Below are 6,720 nucleotides of genomic sequence, written 5' to 3'. Positions count from 1 at the left end.
GTCCCTGGTTATTCCACGGAGCGGCGGAAGCAGGCCGCCTCCGCAGGTGTTTGCCTGTTTAGAAACGACTTGCGGGATCCCAAAATCCGGCCGGGTGCCGGTTCATATAGTTCTAAAAACTCAGAGGCGGTTACCACGGAACTGTTTTTTAAGCCGGTGTTCCTTTGAGCTAAGGCGGCGAAAGTGTTAGGCGTGCTGTCCGGTACTCAAATGGCTGAAAGGAGTTGGGAGAAGGCCTGAAACAAGAGCAGGAGGCGTCCCCAGAGAAAACCAGCGAATTTCCCAAACTGGATCTCAGATCTCTCTTAAGAGATCCGCAGGGCTTTGACAAAAAGAAACCAGAAATAAAAAAGGTCTTAACACTCTCGAATTCAGGTATTGTGTTTTGGACTAGCAAGATAAAAAATCTAGAAATCAAATGTTCTGGACTAGAAAGAAACCACTGGAAACAGTTGCAGGGAGAGGAATGGCAGGAAACCAGGAAACCTTTGGCCTGATTGTAATTTCCCATCCAAACAGTTGGAACTAGGTCTAGGGGAGCTAAAAATAAGCCCCAGAAGGAAATCCAAGTTCCCATAGCACAGTGGAAATCAGCAACCAGGATGGGGAATTGAGCCAATTTATTTTTTTTTTAGCAATACAGAATTTTACAGGCTGCTTCTATTCTGTTTGTAGCCAGGAGAGGGGCAGATTACCTAGCTAAAGCAATACAAGTATCTACTGTCTTGAGAAAAAAAAACCCAAAAGGTACTAGTTGAAGTTAACCTGGCTTTCCAAACAGAGTACTAGAAAAGCTAAGAGAAAAGGGTATTTCCAGGAGCTATATATGGTGGCACAGTGCTAGTGGCAGTTTATCATTTGTTCCCAGAATCATAAAGTTAATTAATCAGATCACCTATAAGCCCTTAACATAAAAAGTGGCAACACCTATCTTAATCAGCTAGCTAGGGCCAGGTGTGTGCTAGAAGGAGGGGGGAAGGAAGAAATTCTGGCTGGCTTACTAGAGGACTTCCAAAGATTTGTGTCTTACTGTGTGTACATACCAGTTAGGAATCCAGTCAGCTACCAGAGGACCAGTCTGTGGATTGACCATTTTATCAAGATAAGTGAAAGGAAGCATTAGGTGCCTACAAAGCTATGATTTTTTTCTGGATCATGACATATACCCTCCATCAGAGTAAAATAGCTGTTAAGAAGAAGGTGATTGTCATTATCCTCATGAGCTCAGCTCTGCATTTAATGGGGAAGTGGGGATTAACAGCTGGTATGTGGTATTTTTGAACAATTAGAAAGAAGCATAGTCCATTAACAGGGACAGGTGGCAACAATGTAAAATTCAAAACTGGCAATTCTGTTGAAAGCTGGTACTGAAAAAAATTTGGATGTGATAACAGTCATTATAAATAAAATGCTGGCCAGCACAGCCCTTGACAGATGGTGAAATCTCCTTTTCCAGTTTGGGAGAGGGATGTCTGAAGATGGGAACTCACACACATGAAAAGGAAAAGCTTGGAAATGCAGGCATCATCTTCCTAGGACTTAATCTGGGCACTCTAAGCCAATAATCTGAAGCTGGCTATCGAATCACATCTGTGAAACACACAGAAAAATGGAACCTGGCACAAGTGTGGTGGCTGTTAGACCAGACATCTTCAGAAAAAGCTAGGAAGCAGAATTGTAATTTTACAGCTAATTTGTTGAATGGAGACAGTGAGTGGAAACATGTATCACTCTAGAATATGAAAAGCAGTTACTAGCTTTCTGATTATCAACCTGATTGCCAGCTTTTGTTGCAGTGAGTAACTGCATAATAATTGAGTATTTCTGACAAGAAGATTGTAAAGAGAGAAGCCAAAGATATATAATGTGAGTCAGTATGATACAGGTATAGATGAAACCTTCAAGGAGAAGCAGGGATGAAAGAGCTTTCACTGTGTTTGATCCAACATAGTGCACTACATCTTAATGAGTTTGAAATATCTTCTCATTAGGAGTTTCTCCCAGTTCAAAGACGTAGTTTGTCTTGGACTGGTCATCACAAGTTTGACTGTGGGGGGTGAGGTCCTCCAAAGGGGACAAGACATCAACTTACTAGCCAGGTCTATCAGTATGTGTTATTAACAATGAAAGAAGAGTCCTGAGAGAAATTTATCTGGAACATATATGCAAGGTTTTAGTCAGTTCTTGGGTCTCACCTGTAGTATGGGTTAAGAAAGAATTGGTAGCACTGGGGCATTTGTGAACCCTGGCAAACAAAATTATGTCACTTGAAATAATTTTTATCCAGTATCACAAAGAAATTATACACTGGGTGCTCTATCAAATTAAATCTGATTCTTCACCCTCAATTTCAAAGTGCAATATTAGGAGGTGGGTCACAAGAACACTGAAAAGACTATTTTCCCTGCAGGACAAGGTCAGCAGCAAGTTAAAGGAGCAGTCTCGGTGTGCAAGTTACTAGCTATGGTTGAAGGCTATTGGATCGTATTCCTCCATCAACTCGTATATTATGTAGGCAAGATATTCTGGTATATGCTGCAAGTGGTGTAAAGTAAGCTTAAAACTACTAATCAAAATAAACTCAAAGAGATATGACTTATTTCTAAAAGACCCTGCTTACTCCTGCAGGTGAGATAAGGGGAGAGATCAGGCCAAAATATCTCCTTTGATAAAAAGGAAATAATCTGTGCAAAATTGGCTCTCCCCGAGAGGCTGGCAGACACGCAGAGTTTCTGCAGGGCTTTTCTCTTCTGGAAGTTCTTTTGTGGGTTTGTTAATGTTGCAAAACTATTTCATAAGTTGAGGAAGAAAAAGAAAACATCTGAGTGGTTGAGAGAGAGTGTTTGAGCACTTTTGGTTAAAAAGTTGTTGTAACTGCCACTGTATCAGTGTATTCACATTTCAAAACCTCTTTCGTATCAGATATGGAGTGCTAGTGCTTACATTTGAATTCAAACATTGTGAGTTGGAGGTGACTTTGCACAGCAAAAGTCTAAATTCTCTGGCACTGCTGGACAGGAATTAGTAATGGTTATGTCAGTTGAAAATAACTTTCATGTGTATGAAATTTTCTCGTCATGATGGGCCATATATCCCTTCTGTTCTTTGAGCATGGCTGACATAGTCCTAGCATGTTAAGAAAACAGAGCTTAGGTAATGATTGTTGGGTTGGTTTGGGTTTGTTTTTTTTTTCACTTGCACTCTCCCTGCTACTTTGGAAGCCATTGTCTAATTTAGAGGTAATTTTACATGAGAGCACAAGTGTTAAAGATACCAAGTTTCTGCGTGTTTTGTGAAACAGTATCTGGAACAAAGAAGCCCTATTAATGTCCCGTAGAGGGAAACACGTAACTTAGATTTTACCCTTCCAAGGGACAGCAGTCAGCTCGCCAACCTGTGTACACATAGTTAAGAATTAGCTGCACTCGGGCCTCTTGCCCATCTCAAATAGGTAGGGGAGGACTAAGCAAAGGAAGATTTATGGTTATGGAAGGAGGTGATTCATGGCATTCAGTGGCTGGCTAGAATACAAATTCAGAGGAATTCTGGCTTCATTAATTCTGTAGCTCATGAAAAATTTATTCAAGCTTGGGATCTTTGGTGGTTGGAAAGGCTGCAGTGTTCTGACTTTGTATCAGATGCTCATGCAAAGGTACTAATGCCAATATACTGCTTAACAAAAAAAGCAATAAAGCAAGAATTGGTTGCTCAGGAGAGTATATGCTCATGAAGAGCTCTTTGCCTTAATTACAGAAGCATATAGATTCCAGTTTTCATCTGTGAGACACGGGGTTGTGCAAATGAAATGGGAATTTGTGCTTTTTTGCACAGGAACAGGATTTTGTCAAAGGAACAGCTAGCTGTTCCATTATTGTCATATTAGAAATAACTTCCAGTAACCTCATATTTGACTGCGTAGGTCAAAGTGGCTGATATCTCCAGTATCAATATGTTACCCTAGAGTACTAAACTGTGCAGAACCCTGGTTTTGACTACTCAAACCTTAAATATCTAGGTTTGGGGGTCTTTTTCTCAAATTAAATAGTTGCCAATTAAGTTGACTAAAAATTTGTTACTCAGGATGGTTCCCAAACAGCAATACAGTGCCACAGGCAAAGCCATATATACCCAGAGGATTACAACACACCATCCTAACGCCCAGGGTGCAATTTAGAGAGGCTTCTTTCTCAAAAGCAAGACAACCCCCATAGGAAAGAAACTATGGAGCGTAGTAGAGAAAAGTAGAAATAGGAGTACTTAGAGAAAAGCCTCAGAGGGATCAGCTGTTGAGCTAAATAGGAAGATAGGAGCAGCGGTGGAACGCTTCTTAAAAATTATTTTAAATTTATTGTTGTCTCTTGAAGGATCATGTGGGCAAATAGCTCTTCAGTGGAATATAAGCATCCACCTCTGAGGGATCAGGTTTAAGACTCATGCTAGCTACCTGAAAGAAGGGAAATACTCAGTGAAATTCTGAGTAATTTTAACTCACTTTTAATCATGGACTTTAATGTTGTGTAAATATTAGTAAAGCAGGAGTTCCAGAAACTTGAATTTCTGGGGGTGGATGCAGGAATCCAAAACATAATCTATCCATTTGAAATGTGAACTGCTGAAGCAGGCTAGAACTGAAGGGTTTGTGCTCTCTTTGATATATCAAAAAAATACTCATGTTTTTTGAAGAACTTGGCAACAGCTGAATTCTTTGGAAATCATAAATCCTAGGTGAATTGTGAGAAGTTAATTGATGGTATGAATGCGACCCAGTTGCCCCCACTACTCTGAGTGCCCTATGGGGCCCTGTAGAGAGAGTTAAAAGAAGGAGGAAAAAGTTCTGCAGCACTTAATTGTCTACACTGCTCCTTTAAAAGTTCAGTTAAACTTAATTATGGGCGTCCCCTCACAGGGGACAAAAATATTTGAAAAGTTCTTTCTTTAAAGTGGAAACGCAAAGAATTGGGTACAGCAATAGCCACCTGGAATGCAGCAGAACCTAACCCCTCCCTAACTAATCCTGCTATTTCCTAACCTAGTACTCCGTGTGTAATCAAAGGCATCGAAGTCACATGCTTCAAAGTCAAGCCTTTGCAAGATCATGGCTTTCGCTGTGCATGGAACATGCCCTTCCTGCCCGGCGTGCTCTGTATGAGGAGGTTCTCCGTAGAAGCCATTATTAGCTTGGTTAGCACCACTCCCTCCTGTCATTTAATATTTTGGTGATCTCTTACTCTGGTTATTATTTTTAAGCTCTGTCTTGAGTTAAAGACCTAAAAATTATCAGAAAAGCAAGCAAATTCTCAAAAGAAGAGATATTTTTTAAAGACCGTCGAAGTATAAAACTGTGCTTAGAATTAATGGAATTTAGAAAACAAAGTACATAAATCAGTGTATCATTGTCAGATCTTAGAGAACTAAAATGTACTGCGTTATGGTAAAATAAATTATTGTAATACTAACTATTACCTATCATTGCTAATCTTCAGATCTCATTTACAGAGATGGTAGAATATGAGATGCTTTGGGGCAGACCACATAGGTAGGCAGATGACACAGACTCCCTCACTGATGCCCTGCTGACTAAATCCCACTGCCCTTATGCTTGTAATATTAACTGTTATTGGTTATGCATTTAAATACTCAGGTTACGTTATTTATGTAACAGGTGTGTAAATGTTGACAACTCTTACAATTTCACAACAAGTCTCAAATGTTGCCAATATTAAAAACTCCAGCTGCTCTAATCAGACCCTTAGCTCAGGGAACTGGATTTCCTCAAGGCAAAACTGAGCACCAGGGACTATTTAAAAACGTCCAAGCAAAGAAACACTGGAAATCATGAGTCTTAAGTGATACAACAGCAGATGTCTATTAAAAAGTCCAAGAATTCTCTCTTTCGTAAATTTCATTCGTAAACCGATGTCAGGCTTTTAGGAGAAACTTTTCAGTATTACTAGTTCAGCCCTCAGCAGCAGAGTTTCTGCGGCCCGTCGTACACTTCCCCAGCTGCTGTTGCGGGCCTCGCTGGCGAGGTTGCGCGTGGGACTGGGACGCCTGCGGTCTCTTGAGCCCACTTCGGCCTTCGCTGTAGGAGCAACGTGGGCACGAGCGTCCGACGGAGCGCAGAAGAAATGAGGACGCGCCTGACCGTCACGCTGGACCCAGCCACGCCTGATGGTTCAGTCTCGATGCCAGCGCTGCCGTCGAAGGCGTAGGCAGCAAAACCGGGAAGAAGCGACTCTGGGCAAGAGCTCGGGGTGAGGAGTTGCGGCACTTTGAGGACCGGTGTGGAAAGAGGAACTACGAGACACATCGTTGCCCGTTGCACAACTGAGGCTTGAGTAAAGGTTTGGAGTCACCGCCTTGGTGAACAAGGTCCCCGCCTGCATTTTATTTCCTTATTCCTCACGGGATTCCCCCCTTACCTCACTACACTTCAGCGCCTCTATCTAGCCAGAAGTAGCCGTATAATGGGATAACTTTACGTTCTACTTATAAACAGCTGAAGTACAGTTTCCAGCACCGGTTGCTGTCGCCGAGTTGCGCGGAGGATCCTGCAGCGAGCCCCTAATTGTCCCGCTCCGGTGCCTGCTCTCCATCCTCTGGCAAGCACACCCGTGACAGCCCCGGGCAGAAGCAGCTGCCCACCGGCGCGCCGCCTCTCCCAGCCTTGAGACCGACCGACCGACCGACCTGGCGGGCAGGCGGCCGGCTGCCCCCGGC

The sequence above is a fragment of the Haliaeetus leucocephalus genome, unplaced genomic scaffold (assembly GCF_000737465.1).
Source record: "Haliaeetus leucocephalus isolate CR32 unplaced genomic scaffold, Haliaeetus_leucocephalus-4.0 Scaffold932, whole genome shotgun sequence".
Taxonomy (NCBI): Eukaryota; Metazoa; Chordata; class Aves; order Accipitriformes; family Accipitridae; genus Haliaeetus; species Haliaeetus leucocephalus.
Note: the sequence above shows the minus strand (reverse complement) of the source record.